The sequence below is a fragment of the Coregonus clupeaformis genome, chromosome 16 (assembly GCF_020615455.1).
Source record: "Coregonus clupeaformis isolate EN_2021a chromosome 16, ASM2061545v1, whole genome shotgun sequence".
Lineage (NCBI taxonomy): Eukaryota > Metazoa > Chordata > Actinopteri > Salmoniformes > Salmonidae > Coregonus > Coregonus clupeaformis.
The window spans coordinates 38,715,372-38,742,395 of NC_059207.1; the positions used below are offsets into that span (position 1 = coordinate 38,715,372).

Here is a 27,024-nt window from a genome sequence, read left to right on the forward strand (position 1 = left end):
TAGTTCCAGTCAGATGTAGTCATGTGCCACCCTATTTTAGGTTCAAATGTGATTTTCAAAGGGACTTTTTTCTCTTTTCTCTTTTTGATACTTTGATCTTACTGTTGCAGTTATGAATTTGGGTGCTGCCTGTACTGTCCCTCTCAAAATGAACCCTTGTTCACCCCACTGGTCCCTTGCAGCTATCACACATACAGCCTTGCCTAAGTAGTCCTCTCTTCTCTCCTCCTTAGGCAGCCTCCTCTCCTCTTCTCTCCTCCCTAGGCAGCCTCCTCTCTTCTTCTCTCCTCCCTAGGCAGCCTCCTCTTCTCTCCTCCCTAGGCAGCCTCCTCTTCTCTTCTCTCCTCCCTAGGCAGCCTCCTCTCCTCTTCTCTCCTCCCTAGGCAGCCTCCTCTCCTCTCCTCTCCTCCCTAGGCAGCCTCCTCTCCTCTTCTCTCCTCCCTAGGCAGCCTCCTCTCCTCTCCCCTCCTCCCTAGGCAGCCTCCTCTCCTCTTCTCTCCTCCCTAGGCAGCCTCCTCTCCTCTCCTTTTCTCTCCTCTCCTCCCCAGGCAGTCACCTTTCCTTTCCCCTCCTCCCCAGGCAGTCTCTTCTTCTCTCCACTCCTCTCCTCTTCTCCTCTCCTCTCTTTTCCTCTCCTCTTCTCCTCTCCTCCTCAGCCAGTCTCCTCTCCTCTCCTCTCCTCTCCTCTCCTCTCCTCTCCTCTCCTCTCCTCTCCTCTCCTCTCCTCTCCTCTCCTCTCCTCTCTTCTCTTCTCTTCTCTTCTCTTCTCTTCTCTTCTCTTCTCTTCTCTTCTCTTCTCTTCTCTTCTCTTCTCTTCTCTTCTCTTCTCTTCTCTTCTCTTCTCTTCTCTTCTCTTCTCTTCTCTTCTCTTCTCTTCTGTCCTCTTCTCCTCTCCTCCTCAGCCAGAGTCTTCTCTCCTCTCCTTTTCTCCCCAGCCAGCACTACATTCTCATTAAGACAATCAATGGCCTGACTACGACACAGTGACGCTGCTAGAGCAGTACCATCAGAAGGAGCCTATGCGTGCAGCCACACCACATCACCACAGACAAGTCCAAACAATTCAACCCAAAACCGACTTTGTAGCAGACGAGTGATATGCATTTTACTGTCTTTTTCTTTCACACTGTTCTGTTAACCTTTTTTTATATGCATCTAAACACATTCTAGCAACACATGAATTATCATATTTGACTTATTCAGGACACCAGGTTTGTTTGAATAGGACCCCTGATTTCTGGGTAACATAAAGTTCCATCAGATTTTCTGTCCAAACAGCACAATCAGTGTAGCCCTCTGACTGAGTGGATACACCCAGATCAACTCCCCCAGACCAGCTAGCGGCTACCACGACGTACTCACAGCTAAACTTCAGCTGTTTTCTAACCTCATGTCTGAACCGTTAACGTTAGGTAGCAAGTGGCTACTGTGCTTGAAATTTAGCTAGCTTGTTGCTACCTGGATAGCTACTAGTAAACAATAGCTGGAACGACCTAGCGAACAGACGCGAACTGGCTGAGTAAATTCAGTGGCTAGCTTTGCACTTGGCTAGCTAACAGTAGCTGCTAGGGGTAAGTCATAACCTACATTTGTGTTTTGTTTTTTACATATTGATAGCCCGAGTCGTTCAGGGAATTCGGGACATGGGTGACTAGTTAACGTTAGTTTGGCTCTCTCTGTGTGTTCGTGCCGTTCGTGCTGCGCCTAGGTAGCTAGCTGAGTTAGTCTATTCATAGAAACATTGAACCGCTGTAGTTTACAACAATTATAGTTTCTGAGGTGGAAGTTGGGAGAGTTATATTTGGCTCTCCTTTCCCAGATGTTTAGTTCATTTCATTCCGATCTCCTCTGCATTATTGTAGCCATTTGCTGCAGCCTGTCAACTATGCCTCTGCCTATCCCTGTTCTCTCCTCTCCGCACAGGCTACACAAACGCCTCACACTGCGTGGCTGCTGCCTCTCTAACCTGGTGGTCCCTGCACGCACCACTCACCTGGAGTTCCAGGTCTCAGGCAGCCTCTGGAACTGCCGTTCTGCTGCCAACAAGGCAGACTTCATCCCAGCCTATGCTACCCTCCAATCCCTCGACTTCTTGGCGCTGACGGAAACATGGATTACCACTGAAAACACTGCTACTCCTACTGCTCTCTCCTCGTCTGACCATGTGTTCTCGCATACCCCGAGAGCATCTGGTCAGCGGGGTGGTGGCACAGGATTCCTCATATCTCCCAAGTGGACATTCTCAATTTTTCCCCTAACCCATCTGTCTATCTCCTCATTTGAATTCCATGCTGTCACAGTCACTAGCCCATTTAAGCTTAATATCCTTGTCATCTATCGCCCTCCAGGTTCCCTTGGAGAGTTCATCAATGAGCTTGACGCCTTGATAAGCTCCTTTCCTGAGGATGGCTCACCCCTCACAGTTTTGGGGGATTTCAACCTCCCTACGTCTACATTTGACTCATTTCTCTCTGCCTCCTTCTTTCCACTCCTCTCCTCTTTTGACCTCACCCTCTCACCGTCCCCCCCTACTCACAAGGCAGGCAATACGCTTGACCTCGTCTTTACTAGATGCTGCTCTTCTACTAATCTCACTGCAACTCCCCTCCATGTCTCCGACCACTACTTTGTATCCCTTTTCTCTCTCGCTCTCCTCCAACACTACTCACTCTGCCCCTACACAGATGGTAATGCGCTGCCGCAACCTTCGCTCTCTCTCTCCCACTACTCTCTCCTCTTCCATCCTATCATCTCTTCCCTCTGCTCAATCCTTCTCCCTCCAATCTCCTGATTCTGCCTCCTCAACCCTCCTCTCCTCCCTTTCTGCATCCTTTGACTCTCTGTGTCCCCTATCCTCCCGGCCGGCTCGGTCCTCCCCTCCAGCTCCGTGGCTTGATGACTCATTGCGAGCTCACAGAACAGAGCTCCGGGCAGCGGAGCGGAAATGGAAGAAAACTAAACTCCCTGCCGACCTGGCATCTTTTCACTCCCTCCTCTCTACGTTTTCTTCATCTGTTTCTGCTGCTAAGGCCACTTTCTACCACTCTAAATTCCAAGCATCTGCCTCTAACCCTAGGAAGCTCTTTGCCACATTCTCCTCCCTGCTGAATCCTCCCCCCCCCCTCCCTCTCTGTGGATGACTTCGTCAACCACTTTGAAAAGAAGGTTGACGACATCCGATCCTCGTTTGTTAAGTCTAATGACACTGCTGGTCCTGCTCACACTGCCCTACCCTATGCTTTGACTTCTTTCTCCCCTCTCTCTCCAGATAAAATCTTGCGACTTGTGACTGCAGGCCGCCCAACAACCTGCCCGCTTGACCCCATCCCCTCCTCTCTTCTCCAGACCATCTCTGGTGACCTTCTCCCCTACCTCACCTCGCTGATCAACTCATCCTTGACCGCTGGCCATGTCCCTTCCGTCTTCAAGAGAGCGAGAGTTGCACCCCTTCTCAAAAAAACCAACACTCGATCCCACTGATGTCAACAACTACAGACCAGTATCCCTTCTTTCTTTTCTTTCCAAAACTATTGAGCGTGCCGTCTTTAGCCAACTCTCTTGCTATCTCTCTCAGAATTACCTTCTTGATCCAAACCAGTCAGGTTTCAGGACTGGTCATTCAACTGAGACTGCTCTTCTCTGTGTCACGGAGGCTCTCCGCACTGCTAAAGCTAACTCTCTCTCCTCTGCTCTTGTCCTTCTAGACCTGTCTGCTGCCTTTGATACTGTGAACCATCAGATCCTCCTCTCCACCCTCTCCGAGCTGGGCATCTCCGGCGCGGCTCACTCCTGGATTGCGTCCTACCTGACCGGTCGCTCCTACCAAGTGGCGTGGCGAGAAGCTGTCTCCGCACCACGTGCTCTCACCACTGGTGTCCCCCAGGGCTCAGTTCTAGGCCCTCTCCTATTTTCCCTATACACCAAGTCACTTGGCTCTGTCATATCCTCACATGGCCTCTCCTATCATTGCTACGCTGACGATACACAACTAATCTTCTCCTTTCCCCCTTCTGATAACCAGGTGGCGAATCGCATCTCTGCATGTCTGGCAGACATATCAGTATGGATGACGGATCACCACCTCAAGCTGAACCTTGGCAAGACGGAGCTGCTCTTCCTCCCGGGGAAGGACTGCCCTTTCCATGATCTCGCCATCACGGTTGACAACTCCGTTGTGTCCTCCTCCCAGAGTGCGAAGAGCCTTGGCGTGACCCTGGACAACACCCTGTCGTTCTCCGCTAACATCAAGGCGGTGACCCGATCCTGCAGGTTCATGCTCTACAACATTCGGAGAGTACGACCCTGCCTTACACAGGAAGCGGCACAGGTCCTAATCCAGGCACTTGTCATCTCCCGTCTGGATTACTGCAACTCTCTGTTGGCTGGGCTCCCTGCCTGTGCCATTAAACCCCTACAACTCATCCAGAATGCCGCAGCCCGTCTGGTGTTCAACCTTCCCAAGTTCTCTCACGTCACCCCGCTCCTCCGCACACTCCACTGGCTTCCAGTTGAAGCTCGCATCTGTTACAAGACCATGGTGCTTGCCTATGGAGCTGTGAGGGGAACGGCACCTCCGTACCTTCAGGCTCTGATCAGTCCCTACACCCAAACGAGGGCATTGCGTTCATCCACCTCTGGCCTGCTGGCTCCCCTTTCTCTGCGGAAGCATAGTTCCCGCTCAGCCCAGTCAAAACTGTTCGCTGCTCTGGCACCCCAATGGTGGAACAAGCTCCCTCACGACGCCAGGACAGCGGAGTCACTCACCACCTTCCGGAGACATTTGAAACCCCACATCTTTAAGGAGTGGTTATCCCACTGGCTATAGGGTGAATGCACCAATTTGTAAGTCGCTCTGGATAAGAGCGTCTGCTAAATGACGTAAATGTAAATGTAAATGTAAACTGCTAACATAACATAACGACAGGTGGCACAACATATGGTCATTTCCATGTAAAAAGCCCCATGAGCACTAACATGTGAAGTTCATAGGCGCACATCAAATTTGGTGTCAAATGAAAGCTAAGAGTCTATATTTTTGAGAGATTAAGGCATATATACATTTTTCAACCATTCTCCATCCAAAAAATTAGGAATACGCAAAGGCTTTGATTTCTGGTCAAACAGATGGAAAAAGGGTCTTAGAAAACATCTAGCAGAAAAAGTCTTAAAAGGTATTAGAAATACATAAAATCAGAATAATGTTAAAGTAATAACTCCTGACAACTAATATCAACATTTATATTATGTTTTACTTGGTTTATGTGACAGTCTGGACAACATCTCCCTCTCTCTCTCCCTGTCTCTCTTCTCGCTCCCTCGCTCTCCAGTTAATGTAACTTATCCCGGTTCTTACTGACACCTACCCATGAGCCCCGTTTCCATTTACTGTAACCAGCCCTCTCACCCACTGAGCACCATCCGACACCGGACATCCATGGACTTTGAAAAGTAGTTAAAATTTGGTCAGTCCAAATCTGAACCAATCATAGACGTCTGTTTCACAAGTTTGGACAGCACAGTACAGCACAGTATAGTACAGTACAATAAAGAAAAGTAGAGTAGAGTATAGGTCAGCACAATACAGTACAGTACAGTACAGTACAGTAGAGCACACTAGAGTAAGTACAGTATCATTTACTGTACTGTACTGTACTTTACTGTACTGTATTGAACTTTAATGTAGTAATGTATTGTACTGTACTGAACTCTACTCTACTGTGCTGTACTGTACTGTGCTGTACTTTGATTTCCAAAGTTGTGAAACATAGATTTCTATGATTAGTACAGATTTGGTCCGGTCCAGACCAACCAAATTTGGTATTGTTTGGTGGTGGACCTTATTAGAATAATAGCCAGTGTGTAGAATAATACCCAAACATGCAAAGGAGGATATAAATTTTTTATACCTTTGTGGACCTATTTAAGATACAGTTGAAGTCGGAAGTTTACATACACCTTAGCCAAATACATTTAAACTCTGTTTTTCACAATTCCTGACATTTAATCCTAGTAAATATTCCCTGTCTTAGGTCAGTTAGGATCACAACTTTATTTTAAGAATGTGAAATGTCAGAATAATAGTAGAGAGAATTATTTCTTTCAACTTTTATTTCTTTCATCACATTCCCAGTGGTTCAGAAGTTTACATACACTCAATTAGTATTTGGTAGCATTGCCTTTAAATTGTTTAACTTGGGTCAAATGTTTCGGGTAGCCTTCCACAAGCTTCCCACAATAAGTTGGGTGAATTTTGGCCCATTCCTCCTGACAGAGCTGGTGTAACTGAGTCAGGTTTGTAGGCCTCCTTGCACGCACATGCTTTTTCAGTTCTGCCCACAAATGTTCTATAAGATTGAGGTCAGGGCTTTGTGATGGCCACTCCAATACCTTGACTTTGTTGTCCTTAAGCCATTTTGCCACAACTTTGGAAGTATGCTTGGGGTCATTGTCCATTTGGAAGACCCATTTGCGACCAAGCTTTAACTTCCTGACTGATGTCTTGAGATGTTGCTTCAATATATCCACATAATTTTCCTTCCTCATGATGCCATATATTTTGTGAAGTGCACCAGTCCCTCCTGCAGCAAAGCACCCCCACAGCATGATGCTGCCACTCCCGTGCTTCATGTTTGGGATGGTGTTCTTCGGCTGGCAAGCCACCCCCTTTTTCCTCCAAACATAACAATGGTCATTATGGCCAATCAGTTCTATTTTTGTTTCATCAGACCAGAGTACATTTCTCCAAAAAGTACGATCTTTGTTGCAATGTGCAGTTGCAAACCGTAGTCTGGCTTTTTTATGGCGGTTTTGGAGCAGTGGCTTCTTCCTTGCTGAGCGGCCTTTCAGGTTATGTCGATATAGGACTCGTTTTACTGTGGATATAGATACTTTTGTACCTGTTTCCTCCAGCATCTTCACAAGGTCCTTTGCTGTTGTTCTGGGATTGATTTGCACTTTTCGCACCAAAGTACGTTCATCTCTAGGAGACAGAACGCGCCTCCTTCCTGAGCGGTATGACGGCTGCATGGTCCCATGGTGTTTACACTTGCGTACTATTGTTTGTACAGATGAACGTAGTACCTTCAGGAAATTACTCCCAAGGATGAACCAGACTTGTGGAGGTCTACAATTTTTTTCTGAGGTCTTGGCTGATTTATTTTGATTTTCACATGATGTCAAGCAAAGAGGCACTGAGTTTGAAGGTAGGCCTTGAAATACATCCACAGGTACACCTCCAATTGACTCAAATGATGGCATTTAGCCTATCAGAAGCTTCTAAAGCCATGACATCATTTTATGGAATTTTCAAGCTGTTTAAAGGCACAGTCAATGTGTATGTAAACTTCTGACCCACTGGAATGGTGATACAATGAATTATAAGTGAAATAATCTGTCTGTAAACAATTGTTGGAAAAGTTACTTGTGTCATGCACAAGGTAGATGTCCTAACCGACTTGCCAAAACTATAATTTGTTAACAAGAAATGTGTGGAGTGGTTGGAAAACAAGTTTGAATGACTCCAACCTAAGTGTATGTAAACTTCCAACTTCAACTGTACATCACCATTAACAGAATGACATTCATAATTATGCATTTCTGTATAGTACAGATCAGGGACCGTGATATAATTATGTTACCGGGTGTTAATCCACTTCACTTACTGTAGTTCAATAACCAAAATAGTTATTTTCAAATTCATTCTTTCTGCAGACATCTTTGAATCTTAATTCTGAGTAGATATTTAAGAGACTTTTTGGAAAACGTGGTCACATAAAAAACTGAGGGTGATATTACCGTCATTCTGTTACCAAACTTTACATCTGCACTGTTCTTTTCAGTGGTAATTGTTAAAAGTAGTACTCGTGCATAGAGTTGTATGGTTTGTTTAACTTCGCAATCAATGGTTTTTGTTTGGCATACTTTTAAAGTGAATAATCAGAGTCTCGGCGTCATTCTGATTCCGTGGAATTTCCCATATCCACTTACATCTCATTTACATCTCAATTACAAGTTATGTGCTCGGGGGAGCCAGAGCATAACGCAAACATGTGCACATATGGTTGTGTGTGTGTGTGTGTGTGTGTGTACTGTGATGTGCTGTGCTGTGTAAATGTACACACACAAAAACAGACACACATACACACACTTCTGGTAGCTTAAGATTGAGTGTGTAGAGATAGGAATTACAAATCATGGATGAACCAGGTTTGCAAATCTATGGTACAATTAAATCTGCTCGCATAAGTAAGAAAAGCCCTGCCGCTTTTCAGCAGCAGGAAAAAATAAGACAAAAATCACATGCTGGCCTTATCATGCACCGGACAGGTTCACAGCAACAATGACGGGGCTGATGATGATGCACTTTCACTGACTGGGCGGTCTACTACTGTCATCTTTACAGAGCTGCTTTCCCAGGCAGAGAAGATGCTGTTGCGTAATCCTGGACACGGACCCTTCTGTTCATATCACTAATACCTCCCACCGTGGCAGCTAGGGCCGGTCACGTGCTGCAGCCAGGCCAGCCCATAACAGCAGCAGCAGCAGTAATACAGGGCTCCAGCTGTTACTACAGCCTAGGCTCAGTCATCAAAGAAAGCAGTGAGTGCACAGGGCCACGCTCCTCTCCTCTCACATAACCCATCCTCCCTCCTCCACTGAGGGGCCAGCCTTGACCTATGTCTCTGCATCACTCTCAGCCTCATTCAGCACTGCTCCAGCTGTTACTACTGTGCTGTACACCACATCACCACAGCATCCTCGCTAGCACAGGAGGAACACTGACCCTCGCACGCTTACATAAGGCTTCTATCGTTAAGAAACCTCTACACGTAGTGCTGTACTGTGCTGTACTGCTGCTGGTTTCACTGGCTGCATTAGGCTGCATGATATAGCTCTGACACAGTCAACCATTTTATTTTACTCAGCTTGGAAGCACCACAGTGCTTCTCGCGATACAGTCGTTTCATCAGTGAAAGAGGGGCACATTAAACATTTTAATAGGATTGTAGCTAGACAAACCCTTCCCCTAAAATGATCATTGAATCATGTCATTTTGTTGGCATCAAATGGCATATTATTATTTTTTTCTTACACTGAACGGGAAACTTCTATTTGAGTCATTTGATTTTCAAACGGCTACCAGTGTACTACAGTACATAGTGAAGATGAAAGCAGCTTGATGTCTATTCATGGATAGTAACTGGAATGATAAATGACCATGTTTCCTTGTCAAGGTGGGCAGGTGGAGCTGTGAATGGGGATAGGGGGTGGAGGGATGGAGGGCTATTCTCTCACGCCCCAGGTGATTGGTGGAGAGTGACAGCCCTAATTACGGGACTTCTGAGAAGCGACCTTGGGAGGCAGAGAGAACTCATTCACACACACAAACACACACACACACACAAGCATACGCACACGCACACACATTCTCTCTCTCACACACACACTAAAATACAGTTCTTCTTTCCTTTTTCTCATCTCTGCTTTTATTCAAAAAGTGTTGCTGAATGCTGAATGAATCCCTGAGAAGACACACCAATGCCACCCCCAGTGCCATCCCAATTAAACGATGTCCTCTAACGATCAACTTACCAACCACACTCTGTTGTGCCCTAATTCAGCAACTCATTGCAAATGAAACACTGACATCCTATTCCTAAATTATTCAACCCCCTTAACACAAACTGTAATAACAAGAATCCTCTAATTTCTCACAAGTGATGTACACTAACACCTTGACCGCTAATATAACACTCAGTTCCCATATCATCCATTAAAACAGACCAATAGGCTTTCCCCTAATTACCATATTAATTCCACCTACACATTTACACAGGTTTCCCTATTCATATCATCTATGTTCCCTAATGATACCTTTCCCCTTCTAATACATAAAGCCCCCTAATTATCAACTTCCCCAGCACACCAGCACAATGTGTCTTCCTTAGCATACAGTATTAGCATGAAACATTACTAGCACAAATACCTTAGTTTGGCTTCTTATTGACCATTCCCCAAACACACTACAGTCCCTAAAGTCTTCACAACCACACTACACAAATACTAATGTCCTCCAATCATTTCAACTCTAGAGCACAGGATTCCTATACAACATACTTCCAGATCCTCTCCTACATGCTAAAGCTATTCTACTGTATGTCCTCTGGCTGCTGGCATTCTCTGTCTGGTCCTGCTGGAATATTCTGCATTCTCCTTCTCAGCTCCACGTACAGCAGAGAGAGATCCATGTAGAGAACTGCAGAGCAGCTGAGCTGTGACTCAGAGGTATGTTATGATCATCACTCCCCCAGCAGCACAGTGCTTCTGCAGCAGCAGCATCAGCAGCCGTAGAAAAAAGACAGTACAGTGCAGCCTGTACAGAAAAACAGAGGGGGTTTGACAGTACCTCACGAGCAGCAGTCCTGTCTCTGCATTTCCCTGTTGTAGGAGCGGTGCAGAGGCAGCAGTGTCCTACTGTGTCAGACCATCAGCTGGCGGTAGAACCAGGACGATGACCGTGGCAGGGAAGCGGTTGGTTGGTCGGGGCTGTGTGTGTCCGCTGCTGTTTAAAATGGTTCATCAGCGCGGAGAGAGACAGCCAGAGAGCATAATTCAGCTCACACTACTGTGGTTGTGCAGCAAGCACACACACACTCCCCTCTCCCCCCTCTCTCTCTCGCTCTCTCTCACACGCTTACTCACACAGACACAGGCACGCAGGGGTGCAGAGGCCGTGAGTGCAGTACACGGCAGCACTGAAGCAGCGCTCTCTCCAGGAGGGCTCTTTCAGTCTCTGCCTTAAATCACTGTTGTTCTTTTTCTCTCTTCGTCTTCACTCTCACCAATTACAGAGAATGGATATGTCCATATGCCCTTCTAGTACCTTCTCCCAACACACCGCCAGCCCATCTCCCCACAGCTGATGAGAAGCCATGATTAAAGCGGACAAGGTCAAATTAGGTTCTGTTTGGCTGTGGCCTCCCCTTCTCCTTCCTCCCTGCTCTGTAGCAGTGCTTCTTGGATTCTTTTTGCAAGCTGACTCTGGGACTCTGCTCAGCCTCCTCATGGGTCATTATGCTAAAGAGGATCCCCCTAGGCCCAACCCAACAAACCCTCTCTCATTGCACAGTGGGCACGACCAATCAGCTACGCCAAACATTGGCAAGAACATTGCTCATCCAATCCTAGATTGGGAAATCAAACGCAGATGGGTATTAAAGGGGATTATTCGTGTCGTCCTGGGTTTTTCCCCTATTGGGAGATAGAGGAAAGAGGGGGAAAAAACACATGCAGAGGCTGCTCCCTCTGGATGGCTGTGGTAGTGCACTCTGGAGAGGGAGGGAGCGAATAAACAGAACCCAAAACTGATATGCTCTCCTCTGCTTGGCTGCCTAGCAACCACAGCAGCTCTTTTTTTCTCTCTGTTTTGTGTCCTCCCTCCCCTTCCAGCGGGACCCTCTCTGCAATCCCAATTGAGAGCCTCCATTGCACAACTGCTGCTTAACGCTCTGGCACTAGATCACACGCGATTGATGTCAAATGCTCCCCGCCCATGTCCTCTACTCTCAGTGCAAACACGCAAGGAGGAGCTCAGCACTGGCTATGAGCTGCAGGCAGACACACACCTGATCATTACAATACACATTACAGGCCAGGCCACCTCCAATCCAACATTTTAATATTTCCCCTTTCATCGTCTCTATCTTGGCAAATTAATTTAATACTTGGCAAGAAAAAAGAAAAATCCTACCTGTTTGATAAATTACAGACACATAAACAAACAATGACTGTGTAATAGCTCTGCATTTTAAAAAAACTGCTTGGATCCCGACGCCACCATACCCTAACACATCAGCACAAATATGAGATAATATGCAGTTATGAGAGAAAGAACAATTATAGAATAGAAGTCCCCATGTGGCTTAGACTGGAGAGGTAGTGAGGATGTCTGCCTTCATGCTGCAGATCAAAGCCATGTGGGTCAAACTGCTGCTTGCTTTTAAAGTTCATGTCAGCCCTGGGAGCGACCTGTGGGCTAAAAGCCCACTTTAGACCACAACGTCAGAATAAAGGGTCAAAGAGGAGAAACAGAGCTAATTTCTCTGTGAATGTCTCTGAGTGCTCCAAAGTGGGACCTTGGACAAGGCCCTTTCTATTGATCTGTTAGGCCACTTTAGCTGCTAAGGAAGACCGCTAAAGATGTTTCTACCTTTGGGTTCTGTAAGGGAAGCTATAATGTTTTGTTTTAAGAAATGCATATACAAATAAAAAGTTATATAATTATAGTACTACACTTTCAAAGTATATCATATCAAGTTAGTTATTGTAAAAAAAAAAAAAAAAAAATATATATATATATATATACTCTATTATACTGTATAGAACTGAGTATTGCTGCTGTAAATGAATACAATTAAACTCATCTTGGTTGATTCATAAACTGTACAATTAAAATCCATGGATAGTAATGACCCTGCACTGTTGAGCTTTGGGACTGAATGGTGAGCACTTTGGGAGAGCTTTTGGACTGAACGGTGAGCGCTTTGGGAGAGCTTTTGGACTGAATGGTGAGCGCATTGGGAGAGCTTTGGGACTGAATGGTGAACACTTTGGGAGAGCTTTTGGACTGAACGGTGAGCGCTTTGGGAGAGCTTTTGGACTGAATGGTGAGCGCTTTGGGAGAGCTTTGGGACTGAATGGTGAGCGCTTTGGGAGAGCTTTTGAACTGAATGGTGAGCGCTTTGGGAGAGCTTTGGGAGTGAATGGTGAGTGCTTTGGGAGAGCTTTGGGAGAGCTTTTGGACTGAATGGTGAGCGCTTTGGGAGAGCTTTGGGAGTGAATGGTGAGTGCTTTGGGAGAGCTTTGGGAGTGAATGATGAGTGCATTGGGAGGCTTTGGGAGTGAATGGTGAGCGCTTTGGGAGAGCTTTGGGACTGAATGGTGAGCGCTTTGGGAGAGCTTTGGGACTGAATGGTGAGCGTTTTGGGAGAGCTTTGGGACTGAATGGTTAGCGCTTTGGGAGAGCTTTGGGAGTGAATGGTAAGCGCGTTGGGAGTGAATGGTGAGCACTTTGGGAGAGCTTTGGGAGTGAATGGTAAGCACTTTGGGAGTGAATGGTGAGCACTTTGGGAGAGCTTTGGGACTGAATGGTGAGTGTTTTGGGAGAGCTTTGGGACTGAATTGTGAGCGCTTTGGGAGAGCTTTGGGAGTGAATGGTGATCGCTTTGGTAGAGCTTTGGGAGTGAATGGTGAGAGCTTTGGGAGTGAATGGTGAACACTTTGGGAGAGCTTTGGGAGTGAATGGTGAGCGCTTTGGGAGTGAATGGTGAGCGCTTTGGGAGTGAATGGTGAACACTTTGGGAGAGCTTTGGGAGTGAATGGTGAGAGCTTTGGGAGTGAATGGTGAGCGCTTTGGGAGTGAATGGTGAGCGCTTTGGGAGAGCTTTTGGACTTGTGATGTCACGAGAGGCTGTGTCCTGGAGGGACGTTACATCCCCCTGAGGTGGCTGCAAACCCAGACAGCTATGGCTCCATCTGCTGGTATGGTCGGGAACTCCACCCCTCTATGGCCAATCTTCCCACGCAGCTGGAACAAATGAGGAGCTGATGGGCTGAAGGTTTGTTGAAGGGAAGAGACACGGTCTCCAAGCGGGGCTCTCTGGAGGACAAGAGTGCTGCACGTCCACTTCCATGAGGAATATAAGGATTTGGAGATACTTACCTTTGGGAAATACTCACCTTTGGATATATACACCTGTGGAAATACGTGTGGGACATTTGGAAGGACGTTTTGCTGGGTTGGCCACTAGCTGCAACGTGGAAGACAGTAAGACTGGGGAAAAGTTATTTGAGCAAGGGAGAGTTATGATTTTGGATGTGGAAGAGACATCCCTGAACTGTTAACCCTTAAGAGCCACCAGAGAACAGTATTGTGTTATACTTTCGTTAGTTTCCCCAGACCTTTAATAAAATCCTTGTTTTGGTTGAACCTGGTCTCCTTGCACTACTTGAGCAATCCCGCTGAAAGCTGTGTAGCCTCTCGTGACATCACAGATGGTGGAGAATACGGGCACGCTCAAGCGTTAATAGTGCATGTCAGAGGAGGATACCGAAGGTTTGATCACCCAGTTTTCCAAGTTGGCCGTAGGCTCCCCACCGACTGAAATGGAGGACATATTGAAAGCCCTTGTTGCTGGCCAGCAAGCCCAGATGCAAGCAAACGTGGCTCTCTTGGAGGAGCAAAAGAAAGCCAACCTTCTGAAGGCAGAGGAATTGCAGTTGCAGAGACAGAGGGTGGTCCAAAATACCCGCCCAATAAAGGCAAGTGACTTTATATCTAAGATGGGAGCTACCGATGACATTGAGGCATACCTGCATGCATTTGAGGCCACGGCCACTAGGGAAGCCTGGCCCAAGCAACAGTGGGTTGGTCTGTTAGCCCCCCTTTCTAACCGGGGAATCGCTGAATGCTGTCCGGGACCTGGGCCCTGACCAGGTTACTGACTATGATGCCCTGAAGTCTGAGATCCTCAGCAGATATGGACTCACAAAGTTTGGTATGGCCCAGCGCTTTCACAGCTGGACCTTCCAACCAGACCAACCTCCTCGGGCGCAGATGCATGAACTTGTCCGAATCGCAAGGAAATGGCTGGATCCGCAGAGGAATACAGCAGCGGCGGTGGTGGAGGCCGTTGTGGTGGATCGTTACCTACGCGCCCTGCCTTATGAGGCAAAACGGTTCATCAGTCAACAGGCCTTGACCACGGCTGATCTGACCGTGGAAGCTGTGGAAAAGTACCAGGCCACAGCGGAGATGCTGAATGCTTCCCGAAAAGACCCCAGGAGGGCGGCCCCACCACAAATGGGAAGAACCCGTCCAAAGGACCCCCAAGGTCTCGAACCCAGCCACGTCAGGACTTATCCCGGCTCCAGGGGGAGCCAGAAACCAGGCGGGTCCAAGAAGAGTACACCAGGAGGGGGAAACTCGACAGTGTTACCGGTGTGGGGAGATGGGACATATCTCCTGGCAGTGTGGGAAACCAGCCGATGAACCTATGCCCACTGCGGAGTCCTCCAGCTCAGCACCCACACACCGTTTTGCCTCGCTCTTGGGAGTCGTAGATGGCGGCCCAGATCGACCCCCACCTGCCCGGTAACTGTGAATCACCATGATGTGGAGGCCTTACTGGATTCTGGTAGCCGGGCCACCCTGGTGCGTAAGGATTTGGTGGGCCCAACGTGTCTGACCCCGGGGAAAGTCCTCCCAGTTTCCTGTGTCCATGGGGACACCAGAGAATACCCCATTACTGAACTTACAATGACCAGCACACGGGGAACCATACACACGACGGCGGGGGGTGGTTGATTCCCTCCCCGTCCCTGTCCTAATTGGACGAGACTGCCCAGCCTTTTACCCACTCTGGAGAGAGTCTCAGGAGAGGATAACCCGAGTACCTCGGAAACGGAGAGGCAAGACTCATCCTGGGAAGGCTCCGGTGCAATCCTCCGAGTTACTCACTCCCACCCGGGCTCTGATAGGGATGGCAGGTGCCCAGACCGACACAGAGACGGAGCTACAGAATCTGGACAAAGAACTGTCGGGTCTGAAGGGGACCGCTGAGAGGTATCGTTTGTTAAAGCAACAGTTAGACATGAAGACAGAAGAGTTAGATATCCTCCAGGCTAAACTCCAACAGAGCTCCTTCCCTAAGCAACAGGAGGAGCTGGAGAGGCTGCGCAGGACCATCGAGGAGTGTGAGGAGACCCTGCGCAGTAGTAAGGAGGTCCAGAAGAAGGCAGAGGAGAAGTACAAGGTGTTGGAGAACAAGATGAAGAATGCGGAGGCAGAGAGAGAGAAGGAACTGAAAGCTGCTCAACAGAAGCTAAACTCTGCTAAAACCAAGGCTGATACGTTCAGTAAGAAACTCAAGGAGAGACAACAGGAGGCGGAGTCCCTGGTCCTAGAGTTGGAGGAGTTGAAGAGAGAGCAGTCTGGCAAGCACCACGGCGATGCGGACGCCCTCTCCCGGCGTGATGCCTTCTTCGCTGCCTTTACCCCGACGAGGACGTCGGTCCCGAGGAGGGGGATGTGTGATGTCACGAGAGGCTGTGTCCTGGAGGGACGTTACATCCCCCTGAGGTGGCTGCAAACCCAGACAGCTATGGCTCCATCTGCTGGTATGGTCGGGAACTCCACCCCTCTATGGCCAATCTTCCCACGCAGCTGGAACAAATGAGGAGCTGATGGGCTGAAGGTTTGTTGAAGGGAAGAGACACGGTCTCCAAGCGGGGCTCTCTGGAGGACAAGAGTGCTGCACGTCCACTTCCATGAGGAATATAAGGATTTGGAGATACTTACCTTTGGGAAATACTCACCTTTGGATATATACACCTGTGGAAATACGTGTGGGACATTTGGAAGGACGTTTTGCTGGGTTGGCCACTAGCTGCAACGTGGAAGACAGTAAGACTGGGGAAAAGTTATTTGAGCAAGGGAGAGTTATGATTTTGGATGTGGAAGAGACATCCCTGAACTGTTAACCCTTAAGAGCCACCAGAGAACAGTATTGTGTTATACTTTCGTTAGTTTCCCCAGACCTTTAATAAAATCCTTGTTTTGGTTGAACCTGGTCTCCTTGCACTACTTGAGCAATCCCGCTGAAAGCTGTGTAGCCTCTCGTGACATCACAGACTGAATGGTGAACACTTTGGGAGAGCTTTGGGACTGAATGGTGAACACTTTGGGAGAGCTTTTGGACTGAACGGTGAGCGCTTTGGGAGAGCTTTTGGACTGAATGGTGAGCGCTTTGAGAGAGTTTTGGGACTGAATGGTGAGCGTTTTGAGAGAGCTTTGAGACTGAATGGTTAGCGCTTTGGGAGAGCTTTGGGAGTGAATGGTAAGCGCTTTGGGAGTGAATGGTGAGCACTTTGGGAGAGCTTTGGGAGTGAATGGTAAGCACTTTGGGAGTGAATGGTGAGCACTTTGGGAGAGCTTTGGGACTGAATGGTGAGTGTTTTGGGAGAGCTTTGGGACTGAATGGTGAGCGCTTTGGGAGAGCTTTGGGAGTGAATGGTGATCGCTTTGGTAGAGCTTTGGGAGTGAATGGTGAGAGCTTTGGTAGAGCTTTGGGAGTGAATGGTGAGAGCTTTGGGAGTGAATGGTGAGCACTTTGGGAGAGCTTTGGGGGTGAATGGTGAGCGCTTTGGGAGTGAATGGTGAGCGCTTTGGGAGTGAATGGTGAGCGCTTTGGGAGAGCTTTGGGACTGAATGGTGAGTGCTTTGGGAGAGCCTTGGGACTGAATGGTGCAGGGTGAGGTCAAATCCTAATCGCAGCATCATCAACTACTAATCCTTTAAAGACACACTACAACTTCCCACTTGATAAAACCAACGCTTTTTTGCAGCATGCTCCATTTTGTAAGCTACCAGACTGTGACAATAACCATAACTTCTGTGTAATATCGCCACATAAAGATATTGGCATAATCAAACCTTACAACCTGGAGAAATACACCACCTCAGTCAGTAGAGAAGGATCCACTCACCTTGTCCCTTATGTGGGTGGAGTTGGTATTAGTTGTGTCTGACCACTGTCTCTGGCTCCACAGCACTTCCTTCTGGGACTGGAACGGTCTCAGTAGTTTCTCCACTTCAGAACAAGCCTTCTGCTCTTTCTGACCACCCATTGTCTCCTGTGTATCACAAACACACACACCCACATACACACACACACTACAATCAAATACAACCACAGGGACACTCAAAACTGCTCTTACAGACCCAATTGTGTGTCCTCTCAGACTGCACGAAGTCCATATAATCAATGTAACATTGCATATTAATTATGAATCCCCCACTGATCTTCGGAATGACCTACCATGGCAGTGCCGTCCGCATGTTTTCCCAAAAGCTCTGGGCTCTGGCCATGGTCAGAAGCCACTGATGATGTCACTATAGCATGCTGAGATTATTAATATCTGTTTTCCGGGGAGTTACATAATGGTGGATGTTGGATTATTTGTTAGTGCATAGAAAACACTACAGACACAACACTGCTGCCTCGCAGACATAAGCCTTTAAAAATTAAACAGAAATAAACATGTGAGAGGCCATTTCAACAGCTTCAAATATGGATTTCTGGATGTTTTAGGCTATTAATTGACAAACCAAACATACCGGTAGGCTTGTTTTAGCTTTTAAAAAATCTATGTTTGAGTCAGTGAGAAATGTCCTTAAAACTGAAACCCGTGCATAAAACACAACCCATGCTAAACATAATAGTCAACAGCTACTGTATCTACCACTAATATGGTATCATCATTACAATGCTATCACACAAATAAATTATAGGACTCTCATTGTATGCCAAAGAGTTTTGAATAATTGAAAAGCATTTGAAGCTAAAGAATAATTAAATACTTGAATTTGCAAGGAGGAATATTAAAAAACAATACATTTTGCATCTGGTATAATAAGGTAATGAGTCAAGTGGTCCAGTGCTCGATTATGGACACTAGATGTAGGTCCGTTGTAGCTCAGTTGGTAGAGCATGGCGCTTGCAACGCCAGGGTTGTGGGTTAGTTTCCCACGGGGGCCAGTATGAAAAATGTATGCACTCACTAACTGTAAATCGCTCTGGATAAGAGCGTCTGCTAAATGACTAAAATGTAAATGTAGATGTCAGCAGATATGAGGACTCATCTACTTGGATTGACTCATCAATTATGGACGCTGCAGCGTTGATTTAATTTTGATTTACCGTAGTTTTTATTATTAGGATATTACCAGACTGATGAGGACTTTTTATATTCAATTAAATTCCAGCCAAAGCATTTCTAAAGGTTGAATTGAAACTACTGACACAATTAATATGCCCACCACTGGACAGACATTTAAAACTTGAATTATGAAGCCTCATGATGCTACGACTAGGCTACATTTCAGCAGAACATTCATGGTCATGACACGAAGACAAACATAGCTTGCAGTTAGAGCACTGAATAGCCTACCAAACCAGGCCGTTCTAGCCTAGGTCATTTCGGGCCAGAGCTAGAACACAGATGCACTTATGGTAGCCTACCGTATGTAGGCCTATCGCTCGCCATTCTCTCAGTTCGGGACCCACTGGTGTAGCCGGCGCGGTCTGCTCGTTGCCGACTACTGCGTTGTGTTCCGGTGCACTGAAGACAAGACACTGGCGTACTTGAAGGCACTTTATTGTGTACAACTCTCTCAATCTGTTCAACATCAAGGAGAGAAAATGTTCAAAACTCTACCCTCGACCAGAATCCGCCTAACATAAAAAAAAACTGAAACGTGGGCTTCAACACAAGAGGATAGAATGACGATCGCTAACTTACAGCTAAACAAAACACGAGGTTAGCTAAGTTAGCAATTTCTCAAACTCTCAAAAATAGCTAAATTCACGACACAGCTTGATTAAATGTATGTACACTCATCATATAATATACATACAAGTTACTATGTGCACTGAAACGTTTTAGTTTTAACAGGTATATCAAGTTTATATCACGCCGAAGTGAACACATACCTCTCTCAGTCGAGTAGAATGCAGACTGAGAAAAGCATGAGACAACTCCGCATATAACCAAACCAACACTCTAGAGGGCGCACTTACACAACTAACTCTCCCAATATCTGTAAACTACACGAAATGCTGAACAATACAATATTTTGGTGAAATCAACTCACAAAATAAATAAAAAATAGAAAATGAACGGTTGCAAAAATCTGTAATTCTTTGACCTGTTACATTCACCCCTCTTTAATTTCACAAAAATCTTTCGCACGTCGAGGGTGGAAAATAACCAAAAACATATAGAATAAAACTCTTGTCCACTTGGTCCAAGATAGCCCTGGGACTCCATTTCCCATATACAGCGCATAAAGCTACTTACAAAGTAAGTTAAAAGAAAACAGCAGTTGATCAGGCTACTGCCCCTTCTAGTGAATATGATGCCTTATACACCATATGAGATCTTGGAACACTTTCCCTCCAATATGAACATCTCATGACCCAGGTCATACTACTGGTAATAAAGAAAAATATCTTAATCTCAAAAATGTATCTAAAATAAAGAACGGAAAGACAGTGACCTTCTGACTCCTGTAACAAAACCCTTGGTGAGTGGTTTTTGCACCATGTTCTCTATCAAGCGATCGACTGCCTTAACAACCCTGCCAGTACGTGTTCTGACAACTTGACTTTCAAACCCTTGTACTTGGGGGGGTATCTGACTATCAGTCAGTGTAACAGGTGAATTGACGTCCGAAGACCCTGTCTCATCTAAGTCAGGAACATCAATTGGGGCAACAGAGTCAGTGTCAGTCATGTGCAAATCAGGGGGGTCACTGGAATCTCTCACAGGTGAGTATTCATTTTCCCCTTGGCCTCTGACCTCTTTAGACTGGGCTCTCGTGGGTGTCAGTTGAACAGACTTCCTGGACAGAGAGTGGGGCATCTCATTCTCCATCTCAGACTCATCAGCTTCTCCAATAGACTCAGAGTCAGAGGATGCGTTTAACCACGAACATGTACGGTCCTCAGAAGCATCTACTGCTAGGCCACTCAAAGCATCAACAGAAGGAGGCTGAAACTCACTGGCTACATCCGAGGCAGCTCCATTCATCTCTTCATCGCTTAGTTCTGGCATGGGCAAGAAGCTCACGTCCAACATCAAATTCCGATGAACAACTTTTGTTTTCCCACTTTCGTCTCTGACTTTGTAAACGTGAGTCTGAGGGTTCCGGTCTATGATGGTATACATAGTGGCTTCCCACTTATCCGCTAACTTCCTCTTCCCTCTCTCTGCTTTATTAGCTAACAAAACTCGGTCGCCAACGTTCAAGTGGGTTCCACGAACTCTCTTGTTGTAGCCATCAGCTTGATGTTGCTGTCCTTTCCTCGCATGCTGCTGAGCTATGTCGGCAGCCACATGGAGGTTCGCCATCAGTTTCTCTGCATAGGTCTTATAATTCACCACGACTGGATCCCTCAAGACTTGTTTGAAGACCATGTCTACTGGGAGTCTGGGGACTCGACCATACATCAAATAGAATGGAGGATATCCAGTTGTTTCATGAGTGGTGGCATTATACGCAAAAGTCAAAGTCTGTATCTGTTGGACCCAGTGTTGCTTAGCTGTCAGGGGTAGGGGCACGCAACATACTGCCAAGTGTCCTATTGAACCTTTCGGTTTGCCCATTTCCCATGGGATGGTATGCTGTTGTGTGTGTTTTCATAATCCCTGTGAGGCTGAGGAGTTCAGCTATGAGTTTGCTTTCAAAATTGGCCCCTTGATCAGAATGTATTCGCTCTGGGAAACCGTAGATGCAGAATACGTTATCCCATAACTTCTTTGCTATTTGCTTTGCAGTTTGGTTTATGCAGGGAAAGGCATGAGCCAACTTTGTAAAGTGGTCTGTTATGACTAACACATCGACAGATCTTTGCTTACAGTCCTCAGCACTCCAAAAATCAATGCACACCAGCTCCATGGGTGCCGAAGTGCGAATGCTCTCCAAGGGAGCTCGGGCAGCTGGTTCAGGGGTCTTTGCAAGGATACAGCGTTGGCAGCATTTCACATATTCCTTGATGTCTCTTCCCATTTGCGGCCAGAAGAAACGCTGTCGGGCGAGGTGTGTTGTTCTAGCCTGCCCTTGATGCCCAGCGAAATCATGCACACCAGCGAGAGCTTTGGCCTTCAAGCTAGCAGGCAGCACAAACTGATACCTCTTCTCTCTGCTTAATGGGTCTTTGGTTACCCTATATAGGACTCCGTCCTGGACTTTTAGATGATGCCACTGCTTGCACAGTGTCTGGGTCGTAAGAGCTAACCTCCTCCTCCCTCGCCTAGGTGGTGGCTCACCCCTCTGAATGAGTGGCAGGACTTCCCTGATAACTGGCTCTATTTCCTGGCTGTGCCTCAGCTCGCCGATGGAGAGGGCTGGAAGTGTGTCTTGTTCTGAGGGCACCGCCTGGGGAAGAACATTGAGAAACTGTGTTGCTCTTATCTCTGCTCCCCTTTCCCACTCTACATGAGCTTCACAAGCAGATTTCACATGAGAGGGTTCTTGACTGCCGGCCAGCCTGTCTTGAGTGGGGTCCATAGTTACACAGCACCCTGCATCATGTGCCTGGAGACACTGGGTCTTACTCCGGAAGAGATCTTGGACTTTCTCCTCTTTGGTTGCCTCCGCCTCGGCCAAAAGACTTTCATAGCTGATCAACCTTTGGCTCACTGATTTAGCAAACAGATCTCTACTCAGGGCATCTGCCACAATGTTCTTTACCCCAGGAATGTGTTTGATACTGAAGGTGTATGGGGAAAGCTTTGCCACCCACCTCTGTTCGCAAGCGTCAAGTTTTGGTTTGGTCATTATATACAGTGAAGGAAAAAAGTATTTGATCCCCTGCTGATTTTGTATGTTTGCCCACTGACAAAGAAATGATCAGGCTATGATTTTAATGGTAGGTTTATTTGAACAGTGAGAGACAGAATAACAACAAAAAAATCAAGAAAAACGCATGTCAAAAATGTTATAAATTGATTTGCATTTTAATGAGGGAAATAAGTATTTGACCCCCTCTCAATCAGAAGGATTTCTGGCTCCCAGGTGTCTTTTATAAAGGTAACGAGATGAGATTAGGAGCAAACTCTTAACGGGAGTGGTCCTAATCTCAGCTTGTTACCTGTATAAAAGACACCTGTCCACAGAAGCAATCAATCAATCAGATTCCAAACTCTCCACCATGGCCAAGACCAAAGAGCTCTCCAAGGATGTCAGGGACAAGATTGTAGACCTACACAAGGCTGGAATGGGCTACAAGACCATCGCCAAGCAGCTTGGTGAGAAGGTGACAACAGTTGGTGTGATTATTCTCAAATGGAAGAAACACAAAATAACTGTCAATCTCCCTCGGCCTGGGGCTCCATGCAAGATCTCACCTCGTGGAGTTGCAATGATCATGAGAACGGTGAGGAATCAGCCCAGAACTAGACGGGAGGATCTTGTCAATGATCTCAAGGCAGCTGGGACCATAGTCACCAAGAAAACAATTGGTAACACACTACGCCGTGAAGGACTGAAATCCTGCAGCGCCCGCAAGGTCCCCCTGCTAAAGAAAGCACATATACAGGCCCGCCTGAAGTTTGCCAATGAACATCTGAATGATTCAGAGGAGAACTGGGTGAAAGTGTTGTGGTCAGATGAGACCAAAATTGAGCTCTTTGGCATCAACTCAACTTGCTGTGTTTGCAGGAGAAGGAATGCTGCCTATGACCCCAAGAACACCATCCCCACCGTCAAACATGGAGGTGGAAACATTATGCTTTGGGGGTGTTTTTCTGCTAAGGGGACAGGACAACTTCACCGCATCAAAGGGACGATGGACGGGGCCATGTACCGTCAAATCTTGGGTGAGAACCTCCTTCCCTCAGCCAGGGCATTGAAAATGGGTCGTGGATGGGTATTCCAGCATGACAATGACCCAAAACACACGGCCAAGTCAACAAAGGAGTGGCTCAAGAAGAAGCACATTAAGGTCCTGGAGTGGCCTAGCCAGTCTCCAGACCTTAATCCCATAGAAAATCTGTGGAGGGAGCTGAAGGTTCGAGTTGCCAAACGTCAGCCTCGAAACCTTAATGACTTGGAGAAGATCTGCAAAGTGGAGTGGGACAAAATCCCTCCTGAGATGTGTGCAAACCTAGTGGCCAACTACAAGAAACGTCTGACCTCTGTGATTGCCAACAAAGGTTTTGCCACCAAGTACTAAGTCATGTTTTGCAGAGGGGTCAAATACTTATTTCCCTCATTAAAATGCAAATCAATTTATAAGATTTTTGACATGCATTCTTCTGGATTTTTTTGTTGTTATTCTGTCTCTCACTGTTCAAATAAACCTACCATTAAAATGATAGACTGATCATGTCTTTGTCAGTGGGCAAACGTAAAAAATCAGCAGGGGATCAAATACTTTTTTCCCTCACTGTAGGTCAAAGGATTATTGTCGGTCCACACTGTAAAAGTGTGGCCTTTCAACCAGTGGCAGAATTTTTCACAAACACTCCATTTGAGCGCCAAGAACTCCAGTCGGTGAGCAGGATACCTCTTTTGTGAGCCAGTGAGGGTCTTGCTGGCAAAGGCGATCGGGCGTGCCTTCGTTTCTCCTTCTGGTATCTGGGACAGAACTGCCCCAAGGCCATCAAGAGACGCATCAATGGACAGAACCAAGGGCTTAGAAAAGTCTGGATGGCTAAGGACCACACAATTCAGGAGCTTCCCCTTAAGGCAGGCGAAAGCGGAATCGCAGTCAAGGGTGCAATCCGCAGGTTTGAGCTTTCTGTAGACTCCCGCATTCTGACTGTACTTCCCGGCCTTTCCTCTCCGTTTCTGGCCAGCTGTGAGAGAAAACAGGGGTTTTGCGATGGAGGAGCAATTTGGTATGTAGTGTTGGTAATAAAATACCATCCCCAGGAACGACTTCACTCTGTGAACTGAAGGAGTGCAGCCATCATCTTCCATCAAGTCCCTCTTTGACATTTTGGTGATGACCTCGACCTTCTCTGGGTCAACAGCAACACCGTCACTGTCAACGATGTATCCGAGAAACTTCACAGATCTCCGCAACAGATGGCATTTTTTTGGACTCAACTTTAGATTGTGCTCCCGTAGCCTCTGGAAAACAACCTCTAATCTGCTGAGGGCCTGCTGTTCATTGGGGGCAAATATCAAGAGATCATCTAGGTAGCACAAGAGACTGCTGAAGTTAAGATCACCAAAGATACTCAGCATCATCCTCATGAAGGACGCTGGACTGTTGCAAAGCCCCTGTGGCATTCTGTTATACTCGTGCAGGCCTAATGGTGTTGTGAAGGCGGTATACTTTTTGTCCTCCTCATGCATGGGCAAGTTATAAAATCCAGACGTGAGGTCCATGGTGCTGAAGACAGCATTACCGCCAAGGGCAGCCAAGCAGTCCGATTGATGGGGCAAAGGATGAGCATCCTTGATAGTTCTTGCATTCAGCCATCGGAAGTCTGTGCATATCCGGAGGTCGCCATTTGTCTTCCAAACCATCACGAGTGGAGAAGCATATTCACTCATTGATTTCCGTATGATTTCCTGTTCCTCCATCTCGGTGAGAACTTGGCGCAGCTTTTGATAGTGGGCTGGCGGCACTCTGCGATATGAAAGACGGAAGGGACGGTCGTCAGTGAGGCGGATCCTATGGGCAAAGCCCTTGGCTTCTCCACAGTCAAGATGATGCTTTGAAAATATATCCTGATATTTCTCCAGCAATGTCACAAGTTGGAGCTTGGTGGAGGGGCTCGCTTCACAATGATCAATGTCGACATTTTCTAGACCAGACTTCTGCAGTCTGTCTTTCAGGTCACCGTTGTCGTCCTGTTTCACATGAGTCACTTTAACAGAGCCAGCATCACTCTGACAGGAACCCTGGAACAGTGTGAGATCTTCAGCTGCAACACAAGTAGAGACGTCCGCAAGCTTGCTGTTCCTTTTCAGTGTGAGTGGTTTGTCTGAGATAGTGATTTTCATGGGAGTCCAGCCATCTCCCCATAGCGGTGTTACCACTCTCCCCACCATAATACCCCGAGGCACACACCTGGAGGTTGTAGGCTCCACCATAACTGTACTCCCAGGTGACTTGGGCATATTACTTGGCAGTCTTCCCCACAGCAGGTACTCTTGTTTGGGAAGGAGAGTCACCGCCTGAGTTAGCTTCACTGTCCCTACTTTTCCTGGGACATCTTCATCCCTCCATCTTGTGAGACTGGTCATCATTTCTAGAAACTGTTCGCCATCTGGAGACCCTTTTGTGTTGCTCGAGATAAGTGTCCAATAACTGTTCTCGTTTTTCAGCTGATGCAGTACACGTTTCAACATGTTGGTGCCTACTATTATGTCGTCTTTCTGACCAGTGATCACCAGAACTGGGACCATGCACTTTACCCCATACAGACTTAGTTCCATGTCATACATGCACTTGGGGCGCACTTGTACTCCTCCACAGCCAACAAGGATGATATGCTGTGAGAGTTCTTGATGTGGGGTCAAGACGCTATCCGATAGTAGTCTCTGCTCTGCCTCTTCACTTATCGTGCAGGTCATTGAGCCTGTATCGAGGAGCCCTTGCAACTGAGCACAGCCATTAACTGTCACCGGTGCGTGAAATAACTCACTGAACGTCTCAACTCGGTGAATATTCTGAACAATTACCGTGCAATTATCAGACATTGCTTTACAGACATTGACATACATCTCCTTCAATTCTTCACTTTCTTCAAGGGTTGAATCTTCAACGCTCACACATCCCCTTTCCGTATGTGAGCTATCTAGTTTAAACTGGCTCCACCTTGCTCAGAGTTAGGTGGTGTGTGCGCTAACTGTGGCTGAGCGTTAATTCTTGGCCGGCGCTGTTGGCATTCTCTCTTCCAGTGGCCGGGCTTGTAACAGCCCATACAGAGGTTCGCCTGTCTACAGTGTGCAGTAGTTGAGTGTTCGGCAGACTGACAGACTTTACATCTACTCTGAACAATAGCTGCTGGCCCCCTGCTTGGTGGCACGACTGCTGTTGTGTGTGCCGTCTGCTCTAGCACACGGTTCAGCAAGCCAATGAGAGACTGCATGCAGATGCTCTCTGTCTGAGGAGAGGATGGAAGCCCCATTGCCTTTGGGTAACCAGTAAGGTCTGTTGGGTTTTCAGCAGCGACTGTCTCTGTGGTTAATGCCTGAGCATGTGCACCAATGTTCTTTGGCCGATAAGATTTGGCTTGACACATTGTTCTAGCCTCTCTCTGATGTTCAACGAGGTGTTCCTGAATCTCATTTGCTGTCCACTTTTCAGCTGTTTTGCACTTTAGGACACTTGCAAGAGCGGGGTCGGGACAGTGTTTCACCAGCATCATTGTGACTTCTTGAGAGGGGTCCTCAATGTTTCGCCCCTGCCTTCTCAGACACTCATCTGCGACATCCACAGCCTT

At 47.0% G+C, this 27,024-nt stretch overlaps 1 protein-coding gene across 1 annotated transcript in view; it reads right to left on the reverse strand.

Moving 5' to 3' along the window:
* The window catches only part of LOC121584778 (RIMS-binding protein 2-like), a 133,845-nt gene extending 123,359 nt beyond the window's left edge, over nt 1-10,486 (reverse strand). Inside the window, exon 1 of the mRNA XM_041900889.2 lies at nt 10,406-10,486. The gene's annotated coding sequence lies outside the window, so the exon portion shown is untranslated. The remainder of the gene's footprint in view (nt 1-10,405) is intronic.
* Nucleotides 10,487-27,024: the final 16,538 nt, after the last annotated feature.